This window comes from Octopus bimaculoides, chromosome 18, assembly GCF_046866305.1.
Source record: "Octopus bimaculoides isolate indiv1 chromosome 18, ASM4686630v1, whole genome shotgun sequence".
Taxonomy (NCBI): Eukaryota; Metazoa; Mollusca; class Cephalopoda; order Octopoda; family Octopodidae; genus Octopus; species Octopus bimaculoides.
This window is the reverse complement of record NC_142945.1, coordinates 13266427-13279060: the sequence shown is the minus strand read 5'-3', so window position 1 is coordinate 13279060 and position 12634 is coordinate 13266427. Positions and strand designations below refer to the sequence as shown.

The 12634-nt window shown below is 36.6% G+C and overlaps 1 non-coding gene and 1 pseudogene across 2 annotated transcripts; one reads left to right on the top strand and one right to left on the bottom strand.

Annotated features, from left to right (window-relative positions):
- Window positions 1–12150, bottom strand: LOC149132008 (NAD(P)H-hydrate epimerase-like; annotated as a pseudogene). The gene is made up of 5 exons (XR_016244986.1): window positions 12131–12150; window positions 10715–10718; window positions 9777–9794; window positions 2201–2462; window positions 1–525 (listed from the first exon to the last, which is right to left on the bottom strand). The product of XR_016244986.1 is annotated as an NAD(P)H-hydrate epimerase-like (transcript).
- Window positions 12123–12286, top strand: LOC128249978 (U1 spliceosomal RNA). Its single transcript, XR_008266120.1, has one exon. It is a non-coding gene; the product is annotated as a U1 spliceosomal RNA (small nuclear RNA).
- Window positions 12287–12634: the final 348 nt, after the last annotated feature.

Genomic DNA, 12634 nt, shown 5'->3' with positions numbered 1-12634 from the left:
CATCATGCAAATTCATCATTATCATCATTATTATTATTAGTGTTATATTTTCATGTTTTTTTTTTTCAATTTTAGTAGATAAGATTTAAAATATAAAGAAATATTGAGAGAAAAAGAGAGAGAGCGAGAGAGTTAAATATGCAGATATATAGTGAGGAGAAAGTGAAAGAGAGATAGACATGAAAAAGAAGAGAAAAGAAAATAGATAAACAGATATATAAATAGAAAATAAAAGGATGGGCGCACTTCTGAGGCTGAGTAAGCTGTGGTACTAGTATTAGTAGTGGTAGTAGTTGAAGAAGTAGTGGTAGCACTGGTGCTGTATCTTCAGTTCCACTGTACAATCAATGCTGGCATATTGGGGTAGGTTTAGCTCATACCTGAGTTCCAGGGTACGTGGTATGTACCGACCTCCCAGGTAGTGATGCTGGCCTTGGAAATGACGGGCACATAACTTCGGGCAGGTCAAGGAAATTAACATTGATGGCTGTAGTCCATCCGGGCAGCCGTTTTCAATGTCCCAACCTGAATAATAAAAATAATAATCATAATCAGGATAACAACAACAGCAAGTGTTGTTGGTGGCGGGGGGGGGGGGAGTCGATTATATTGACCCCAGTGTGTAACTGGTACTAAAATTACGAAAGGCAAAATCAATTTTGGTAGATTTTAAACTCAGAATGTAAAGATGGATGAAATGCTTCAAAGAATTTCCTCCAGTATTCTAATGATGCTTCCAGCTCACCAAATTCATACTAATTCCCAGATAAAAATATATCTATCAAAGAATTTGACAAACTAAGGAAATATGAGACCTGGAAATTGAAATACAAAAAATGTGGCATCTTAAAATGAGAGTTGTTCCTGTTATTGTAGCTGCCCTAAGTATGATAAAAAAGGGATGTTAGAAACATCTAGATAAGATCCCAGGAGAACCATGTCTCAGAGAAATCCAGAGAAATCCAAAAGATTGCACTGACAAGTACTGCCCAAATCCTTAGAAAAACCCAATCCATTTAAATGCCTGTGTTGTATTACATGAAGATATTCTGCTACTTCTCCTCCCCAAGCTTTCAGTCATACTGTAACATCTCTTATCCTTTACTCGCCCCAGGACACTGGGTGTGTCTCAGCAAGTGACTAACAAACAAGCAGGTAAAAAGTAAACAACAACAACAACAATAATAATAATTATAACAACTAATGGTTTCAAATTTTGCCACAAGGGCAGCAATTTTGGGGAGGGGGATGAGTCGGTTATATCAACCTCAGTATTTCACTGGTACTTAATTTATCAACCCCCAAAAGGATGAAAGGCGAAGTCAACCTCGGTGGAGTTTGAACACACTATGTAGCAATGGTTGAAATACCAACAAGCAGTTTGTCCAGTGTGCTAACGATTCTGCCAGCTCACCACCATAATGATGATGATGACAGTAATAATAATAATAATAATTATAAAAATAATAAATACAGTGATGCAATACCATGCACTGACTCTCATGGCTTCTGATCTTAACTGATTGGAAGTGTTATCATGTACATGTTTTGTTTTTTACTATAAAAGATGGGCTACAGCAAATATTCTGCTCAATACCACAGATTTACTTGTCAGTTGCTTGACCATTACCACGTGAGCATGGCCCTTAATGGCTGAACAATATATGTGTATCCCTGATCAGAAACAGAAGTAGTGGGGGAGCATCATAGCTATGTGTTGAGAGAAATTCTTTGGAGTTTGAATAATTCACCTCTGGAGACATGGGTGTTTTATTCATCATATTTAAACAAACCTTATTCAAGGAACTTTTGAGTGGGATGGGCTAATTGACCTGAAGAAAATTCTAACTGAGCCCCACCTGCAAGGTCATGCACAGTTTATCTTGATAGATCACCATGTCATGCACATAAGGTTGTGATGCATGTGCCAGGTGTTCTCTTATCAAATAAGTAATCATGATGACATACTGGGCTTCGTATATTTGTACCCCAGTGTCACTTTGATGGCATGCAATTCTCTTTCACTCAATAATAATAATCCTTTCTACTATAGGCACAAGAGCAGAATTTGGGGGGGGGGGGGGCAGTCGATTACATCGAACCTAGTACATAACTGGAGCTAAGCATTAAGTAATACCAACCAAACCAACTACAATTAGGCATATTTGGGTATTTGTTAACAATGTAGTAGGGTACATACCTGAAGGAATGTCCTAACTTACGAGAGGATTTTCAATTTTTCTCAGTGTCTCTAGTACAGAAGCAAAGTCTCCAGTGATTGATTCTTTGTGACAACTACCATAGATAGCATCAACCACAAGATTGTAAGCTGAGTCTATCAGATGTGGTTCACTGGGAAAGAATGAGAGGAATGGCATATCCATTCTCTCACATTGCAGTCTCAGGTTTTCAAAGATTTGTTGATTTGAAGTTTTAGGGTAGAAAATGGATGCTTTGTACCCCTGCAAAAAATAGTAAAAAATGAATGAATTATGGTGCTCTATCTATCCATCTATAGATGTATGTGTGTGTGAGAGAGAGTGTTTTTGTGTGTGTATATTGCCTTTATTGTTATAAAGCTATGAAGGTGATTTCAGGGCTTAGTGCTTTGTACTGAAACACTCAAAAAAGTTTGCTAAGTGCTTTAGCCCAAAACTCTTTGCTTTTGAGTTACTTAAGTAGTTCACGTCTGCTTTTGTATTGAGTTCTATTTCTCCGATTTGCATATCTAAGCCTACGCATACATAGACATATAGATGTGTGTGTCAATGTAAGTGTGACATATAATTCAAAAAATATTTGCAGATAGACTGTTTTTGACTAGCCTATATCTAGAAATTGAAGAACATGGAACTGAACCAATCTATTCTTGGTAGAGGAAATAACCTTTGTATTTTCTGGTGGGGGGGGGGGGGGGAGAATATATTATAGACTAGTTGTGCAACAGATATTCTTGGTTTAGGAAATGGAACTCAGACAAAAGTAGGAAACTCTGGAATCAGAGATTTAAAAGAATTAAACTTTGGAATAATACCTATGTTGTCTTTGATACATATGTCAGAAGTAAAAGAATTTGAATAACACCTGCGTTCAACTATATTTATATATATATATATACATACATACATTATATACATACACATATATACACACACATACATATATATATATATACAGCTATGAGGGAAAAACTCGTATCGTGAATTTTCCGAAGTCCTCTCCCACCCCTTTGGAAAAGATTTGCCCCACAAATTTCTTTACAATCGTAATGTATGCCGTTTGAATGGTATTTCTATAAAATATCATTGAACCCCCCCCCCCCCCCCCCATTTTCCGCAAAACCTTCGAAGGCGGAACATGGGTGTTTTTGCAGAAAGGAGTCCTTCCATAAAGATCCAGAATATCTACATTCCCTTCTGAATTGGCGACGTTGCCGTACCATCCTACGGCAGCGCCACATGTTCGTTTCCTCGTGCAAAATACATGGAAAATTACATGTCGGATAATTGTGGGTAAACGGCAGGACACCGTGTTCCATGAAAAATGTAATGGCAGTACTATTTTTATCGAGAAAACGGAGAACTTCAGAAAGAGTAATATTGCAACAGTTGCATAGAGCCATAATGTTAGAGCAAAATTAGGTTTTTTGTGTCTGTGCGCGCACGTGTGTGAGAGAGAAAGGAAGAGAGATAGAGTGAGTGAAGGTGATGGAGGATGTCTTTTAAGATACACACTCATATAGAAAATGTGAAGTCATCATGGTCGTCGTACATATAAAATGTTGGTAATCTTCCAGTTTCGAGGGGTAAAAGAAATATTCAAGGGAAATAACTGAACGACTTACCAGTATTATCCGTACTACTTTTTCTCTAAAACAGCATGCGACGGAATTTTTTTTATAAAAGTTTAAAATGTTTTTTTCTTTTTCCAAAACGGAAAATAAGATGTGCAGCCGGTCTTCCACGAGGCATTTTCGATTTCTCATAAGAATCTATGATATTCAATCATGTGTGTGATTTATATATAAACAGTTAATGTCAATCATATCACGTGATTTATTTATAAACAAAGTAGTACGGATAATACTGGTAAGACGTTCAGTTATTTCCCTTGTAATTTATTTACTTTTTTAACCCCTCGAAACTGGAAGATTACCAAAATGTTTATGATAGATAACTTATGGAAAGATTATAAATAAAGTTTAGTTAGTAGTGGAAATAGTACTGAATTTTTTGCTACCCCATACGTGAAAATCGACAACTCGGTTTTGGAATGAATAAGGAACATATATGCACCCTGAGAAACTCCACAATTGATCCACACACCCCGCCCTACTCAGCAATAAAGGGTGCGCGAGCGCAACAATCTCTGCACCTTAGAAAATAAACGGCTAAAACACAAGTGAAACAGCATGTTTTACATACCTGATGTATACGTCGGTCTTTGCTTTTTCGCTTTAAGAGGTAAGCGATTGTCATAGAAGCAAACATGATATTGAATAATTCTCCGTCATACGTCTACTGAAAACTTTAACATGCTTCCAAAATGGGACTTCGTCTATGTTTATCTACGTGCCTCAATGTGTAGATATGTATGTGTGAGAGAGTGAGTGAGTGAGAGAGAGAAAGAGAGAGAGTGTGTGTGTGCGTGCGTGCGTGCGTGCGTGAACCATTCCTTCAGCAACAATCATCATCGTCGTCTTCACAACAAGAAGCAACTGTTGCTATGCTCCTGAAATCGTGTGTGTGTGTGTGTGTGCGTGTGTGTGTGTGAGGAAGGGGTTCTTTTGCAAGATAAATTAATTTTGGCGGTAAGGACTGAACCCATTGTTTCATTATCACAATTAAAAATAAATTCGAAAGATTAACATCGCACAAGTTCATACATTATTTCCGTAAACTCTAATTGAAATCAAGAAGCTACCACAACCACGGTACTACTAAAGCAGCGCGAACCCGAACGCGCAGTCGCGCTAGCTAGTCGTGAGTGGTCGATCTTAACCCTATTCCTAACCCTAACCCTAAACACGTATTCATTTGCACACGCGGGTTAGGGACAGGGTTAGGGCTAGGATCGACCACTCAAGACTAGCTAGCGCGGACGCGCAACTGCGCGTTCGGGTCCGCGCTGCTTTAGTAGTACCCACAACCACCCCATCAGCAAACAATTATCAACATCTTCACAATATTTGTACCCTTTAAAAAGAAGCAGCTGTTGCTATTTTTCTGAATTTATTTTACATTGTATATATCCAGATTGGAACTTTTACTGTACCTTGCACCAGAGAACATTATAGATTATCTGAAGACAAAACACATTGACAATGAAAAACAAAAAAAAATTTGTGCCTGCACACATTCGATGAATTTTCAAAATTCTAGTCGTTCTATTGACGGGTTTGTCAATAGAAAATGCGCTAAATTATAGGCGCAGGAGGGGCTGTGTGGTAAGTAGCTTGCCTACCAACCACATGGTTCCGGGTTCAGTCCCACTGTGTGGCACCTTGGGCAAGTGTCTCCAACTATAGCCTCGGGCCGACCAAAGCCTTGTGAGTGGATTTGGTAGACGGAAACTGAAAAAAGCCCGTCGTATATATGTATATATGTGTCTGTGTTTGTCCCCCTAGCATTGCTTGACAACCGATGCTGGTGTGTTTACGTCCCCGTAACTTAGAGGTTCGGCAAAAGAGACCGATAGAATAAGTACTAGGCTTCCAAAGAATAAGTCCTGGGGTCAATTTGCTCGACTAAAGGCGGTGCTCCAGCATGGCCGCAGTCAAATGACTGAAACAAGTAAAAGAGTAAATGTAAAAAAAAAAAAATCTTTACACCAGGAAACGTACATTTACAGAAAACTCTAAGCTACCATTATATGTAATTTTTCATTTAGTGTTTGATTTAATTTTCGAATTGCATCGATATAAAAACTGCAGTTCAGCAAAACTGCTGCAGGACAAAACTCCCGTTGGTGGTCCGGAGATCGATGAAAGCTTGTTCTTCAATAGCAACAATATAGGAAGATTGCGTCGCAAAACTTGGGTTGTCGGATGTTATGACACCACAACGTGTACCCGATAGGAGTAGAGACGTTGGAGAATTGTTATCAGACAAAACGTTCTTCCAGACATTACTATTATGACTGACAATATCGCAAGCTATTGTAATTTTTACACACTCCGTTACATTCACCATACGGTAAATCATTCCCCAAATTTCATAGATCGGTCACCGGAGTATGTACAAATCGGCGGAGGGACCGGACCGCACCCGCTTTGGGATTTTTTTTTTTTTGGTTTTATTTTTACATGAACACTATATCGAGGGCGGAGATTCCGAATCTGCAAAAACTTCTGCATTTCAAAATTTATATTGTACACGCAAAAAAAAAAACAAACATAAATGACAAAACACACCTTTACTCACTCTTTCCCCCCTCTCTCTCCATACAAAATCGAAGGGTACTAGCTACCCGCTTAAAATTTCGGCACGAAAAATTGCTGAAGGAAAATACACCTGATGACATTTCAAAACTATTTTGTAGCTCAGGTCATATATCCTGGGATCTATATATCCAGTAATTTTAGTAGGTATGTAAAAGATATTGTTTTAATACACTGTCTTGTCTATGTGAATTTTCCGAAGTCCTCTCCCCACAAATTTCTGTATAATCGTAATGTATGCTGTTTGAAAGGTATTTCTATAAAATTTCATTTAAAAAAAAACGCCATTTGGCTAAAAAGTTACGAGGGAAAAGCTCGGATCTTGTGAGTTTTCTGAAGTCCTCTCCCCACCCTTTCGTTGCTTTGCACGCATTTTTTTTCTAATCCAAAACCCTTTTGGGGGTCCGAAAAATGGGGTGGGGTGGAAGCCTCGGAAATATTACCCCACTCCACTGATCTTTTCACCCGCACGATTTTCACTAAGGAAAAAAAAAATTTTTTAATCGCGCCCATGTGTATAGGGCGGGAAGAGAAAGATGACCGATTTAAATTAAATAAATAAGCGGTTTAAAATAAATGTATCTTAATTGTTGTGTGAGAAAGTATATATATTCTGATGATAAAATATAGTATCTTTCAAAAACATCCTAAATTTATAGACTATATCTTGTGTTTAAGAAAAAAAAAAAAAGAAACATTTTACAGAAATAAATTTTCCAGAGTGTGAATTACATGGTTCGTTACTAAATATATCCCTCCACTTGCCCACCACTTTTTTTCCGAACCAAAATAAGGGATTTGCAGCATATTAGGAAGTCAGGGTACTTGATTCCACGCAAAAAAATCCGAGTTTATTTGGGTTTTTTTTTTTTTTTTTTTGTTAGTGAAAATCGTGCGGGTGTTAATATAAAAAAAATTACCGTTAATTTTTGTGGAATGTAAATACGATATCCACTATCGCAAAACCAACTTTTAACTTATCTGAGTATGTTCCTTCAACTAATCTGTTACACTTTCTTTTTCTCTTTGCGACTTTTAGCTTTAAGTTTGTCTATGGCCATCCACTCTGCTACCTCGTAATAGTTAATGTAGCTGCTATTTACTACAAGTCGATATATTATAAAGATAATCTCGGGTTGCCTAACAAAATAACACTACCTACCAATAGATAGAAGGGAAAACGAAACACTTAATTCGAGGTCACTACAAACACTGCATATAAACAAACTAAACTTTTTTCTTTTTTTAATTTATACGAATTGTAATATTTTTTTAAATACTTACGCAAGTTGTGAAGTCTGTTGCGAAATGAAAATAAACCCACAACTCTATCTTTAAAGAGCACCTCCTTATAAACTGAAACAATATTCGAAAGAAAATTTTTCGGCACTGTCTAAAAATGAAAATGAAGGGCTTGTGTGTTTGTGTGCGTTTGAACAGAAAATACACTGAAATGTTTTACACACCCTGTCGTATACTTCGGTTTTGCTTTTTCGCTTTAAAGGCAAACGGTCCTGGTAGAAGCAAACACGATATTCAATAATATGTTTGTGTTCTTCATTCAGAAAGAATAAAAACTTCATGGTTCTTCGTTCATGTGTATGCTCTCCCACAAAAAACAAAAAGTTTGTGGCTATCTTTCGTTTTAATGTTAATTACAAGTTTGTATATTCGGAATCTACATGATATAACAAATATTCGTAGAAAATTTCATTAAAAAATATCAATTTTTCTGAAAGTTATTGTCATCCAAAGTCGAGGGAGGGGCAGAAACCTGTAGTTCTATGCCTGCAGTTCAAGTGCATGGTGCCCACAATATTGACAACAATCACTCCAGAGAAGAGAAGAGAATTTTTTTTTTTTTTTTTTATAAAACATACTCCAAATCATTTCTAAGGGCAATGGAGAGATGTGTCCTCAACATGCTTGCTATGACAACGTGACGTCTGAGGCTGATGTGTTCTGGTGGAATTTCGAACCCAACCCTTTATTTGACTAATATTGAGGTGTTCACATCCCCATAACTTAGCGATTCGGCAAAAAAAAAAAAAAAAAAAAGAATACGCTTCAAAAATGAGTCATTTCGTTCTACTAAAGCCCTTCAAGGCGGTTCTGCAGCATGGCTGCAGTCAAGTGACTGAAACAAGTAAATGAGTGACTCCGCCATGCCACCTTCGTGAATATCCATCGCCCTTCTAGAGTCTGAATATAGATGTTATTTGGATAAAAAAAATATCGAGTGAATTGTTGACCCACTTAAAAAGACCCCCATCGAATATCAAACGTGTTTCATGAAATTTTGGCCATATTACTGGGCATAACTATTATATTAGAATACTTTATTTTTTTTCTTCCCACCGGGTCAAACGCTTTAGTTTGACAGATTTCTGCCTCACTGACACCGACTTAGTATGATCCTAACTTTCAGAAAAATGGATATTTTTGAATGAAATTTTCTGTTATATAATATAGATTCCGAATATACAAAAATTTTTTTTGGGGGGGGGGGGAGTGTTTTAGGATGGGGTCGGGCAGTGAATTTCAGAAAATTCACCAGAGTCCACTTCAATTCGCCTTAACTTTCAAGAAAATGGATATTTTTTTAATGAAATTCTCTACACATATATCTCGGACTACGTAGGTTCGGAGGATATAGCAATTGGGGGTTATTTTTGAGGAACGTTTCCCACTCGCGGGTATTTCTGAACAAGTCCATATTTGTAGAGAATTTCATTAAAAAAATATCCATTTTCATGAAAGTTAAGACGAATTGAAGTGGACGCCAGTGAACTTTACGAAATTCCCCACTCCACCCCCAAAATTAGGACGTATCCTAATATGCCACATATTTTATGCACTTTAGAAATAATTCTTGAAAGACAAGCGGCTTTCACAGTCTTCATATTCTTAACTGCTGCCAAGAAGAATGGTTGGACTCTCACTCATGTTCACATTAAGACAGCTCTCTCGCATTTAGTAACCTTTCATATTAGCAAGCCGTTTCATTTTCCCCCGTTAGATAGCGGAATGAGGTGGCGAGGGGTGCATGAATCGATTTTGGAGTTGCCTCATTAAAAAATTTGAAATTATTTTCTTTTTTTCCATATTTCTAATCTCCATATTTTTCCACGTAGATTGAAAAAAAAAAAGAAATCGAAAAAAAGTTTAAATTTAAAAATTGGGGGAGATGGGGATTTTGAAAAACATGGTTTTCAACATATTTAGAATCTCCGTCATCGAAAACATAGGAATCCACTGAAAAAAACAAAAAGGGTCAAGTTTTTTGTGCCGGTGTACTTGTAAACGTTAACCAAGAATAGAATTGAGGCTTTCTTACCTGTCTGGCGGGAGCATTCTCTCATTGCCCACGTGAACACACATCCTGCCTTCACGCAGTTCAGTTGCCTTCTGACCTCTTCCCGTCACCGTTGCGCATGCTCTGTTCAGCACTTCCATCCTCAGAGACTCAGGGCTTGCCTGTAAGTAGGTTATCTCCCTTGGCTAGGCGGCGCTCCATTTAGACAATTAAACTTCCGCAGACTATCTACGCCATTGTTATTGGTTTACGTCTTATCATGGATATAAAGCAGCTTGATGATTCAGCTATCGAAGTACTTACTGTGCCTATAATTCCGATACAAAAGTTACTGCACCAGCTGGACTGATACCTATTAAGCCCTTCCATGTCATATGTGATTTATAATCACTGTACATCAATGATTTGCTTTGTAGGGAAGAAGGAGTCTCAGTTCGTATTTCTGTACAATCAACTATAACTCGACAAGTTGGATGCTTTGCACAAAATGATAGTGGCATATGGTCATTCACTGCTTTTCTTGATGGCCACATTACCAGAAATGATAACTGGACATCTAAGTAATCAATCCACTTATTAAATATGCCACATGAAAACGTGGTTTTTTGCATATTCGGAGTGACATATTGAAAAAAATGTTTTTTTTTCTCAAACTTTTGAAATGCTAATATATAAACTATGTTGTCATTGTGTACAAGTAATTTATTGTCCGTTAATGGAATTATCTATTTAATCACTTTTAGTGACGATATATTTATGAAATTGACGCTATTTCCCCGTGACAAGGCAGAAACTATGGCATACCTATACAAACGTGGGTAAATTATCAAAATTTACCCGCACCGACTAGAAAAATAGATATTTTATCAATGAAATTGGCAAGACTTCCTTTTGTACCCCCCCCCCCAAAAAAAAAAACACGCCTTTTTTTATTTAATTTTTTTTTCTACGGAGAATACGAATCTGCAAAAATAAATTGGCAAAAATCTGCATTTTGCAATTACCCCCCCCCCCCCCAATCTTCATTTTAAATATGCAAAAAAACCCACGTTTTTAACCCTAAAATTGGGGGGCGGGGGCCGCGGGAGGAAGTCTTTTCCATGAAATGTTCTAGATTCCACTTATACCTGGAATTTGTTGTGAAAAAATTTGTTAAATTTTCAAAATTTTCCAGGGCTAGGGAGAGGATTTTCGGAAAGTTTACTCAACTTTCAGAAAAGCGGATATTATTTTGAGAATTTTTTTTTATAAATACCTTTCAGAGCGTGTAGATAATGATCATATTGGAACTGAATATGAAAAATGTCTCGTATACATACATAATGACACACAAGATGAAACTTGAAATTTCGAAAAAGATTGTGTTGTGTCAGTACGTCTCTGTGTGCCCACCTTTTTTTTCTCACATTTAATTCCGATATTCCGATATAATCGCGATATATTATGCACACTTTGAAAGATATTTGTTGAAAATACTCATTTTTCAGAAAATTGTGAGGAAAGAAAGACGACACGCGTGAATTTTCCAAAACTTTCTACAGAAAAAAAAAATTCATAACAAATACTTATATAATCGGTATCTACACACCCTGGGGCGTATTAATAGAAAGTTTCGTTGAAAAATATCAATTTTTCTGGAAGTTATGAAGAAAGAAATTTGGGGGCACGTTTGTGTAGGTGTGCCGTAAAAACTGTTTTCGACTTCATTTCACGTCGATCCAAAAAGAAAGAAAAAGAAGCCTTGTATATGGATAAAGTACCAAAATCCAGTTGTACACTTATAAGAATGATATAAGATCGCATTTTTATAAGACACACTTTTCATTTATATCTATGAAAAAAAAAATTACTTATTTAATTGTTATCGAACCGTTTGTTTGTTTTTAAACCCTGTTCTTTAACAGCAGTAGTGGCAGATTATTTTAATATTACGAATTAATTAAAAGTCTCTACGTAAGTTTTCAGGTTGTATAAATTAATCGAATTAGTGTTTTGTTTTAAGTGAAGCTTTAAGTATTTTCACTTTAAGTAAATCAATAAACGAAAAAGAAGAAAAATACAAAAGAGAAAAGATTTGTCGTAGTTTAAAAGTTCTGAATTATCTCCCTTGAAGACTGGCATATACAGGCAGAGAATGAGTTTTGAAAGAGATTAGAATAATTAAATTTCTGAAATCTAGGTAAATAAAGTAAATTAAGTAATTAGTATGAGACGAAAAGGTTGTGATTAATTGTATAAGTAAAATGAAATGAGAGTTATTTTGTTTTTGAGATGTATAAATAAATGAATTGTAAATGTTGTTGGTATAAAATCATCGAATGTATTGAATAGTAAAGGAATATATTCAAATTTTCCACGAGGAAAATCATACTTACCTGGCACAGGGGTAAACCATGATCAGCAAGGTGGTTCTCCCAGAGTGAGGCCCTTCCATTGCACTCCGGTTGGGTTGACCTTTGCGATCGCCCCAAATGTGGGCGACTCGGGTGCGCTATTTCTAAGTGTGGGGTCTGCGTTCGCGCTCACCCCGTAAATCAAACAAAGAACAGACTATCACTAACGAATTCTCTAATGGTCATACATTAGAAGCATGGTTTTACGTACATGAATAATTATTATTCGCTGCTATTTCTGGCAAGTCTTTATGTACGGAAATACTATTGTAAATATTTTTCTTGCGACGAATGTGTATTTCGGATAAATATTGAGAGAAAAAGAGAGAGAGCGAGAGAGTTAAATATGCAGATATATAGTGAGGAGAAAGAAGTGAAAGAGAGATAGACATGAAAAAGAAGAGAAAAGAAAATAGATAAACAGATATATAAATAGAAAATAAAAGGATGGGCGCACTTCTGAGGCTGAGTAAGCTGTGGTACTAG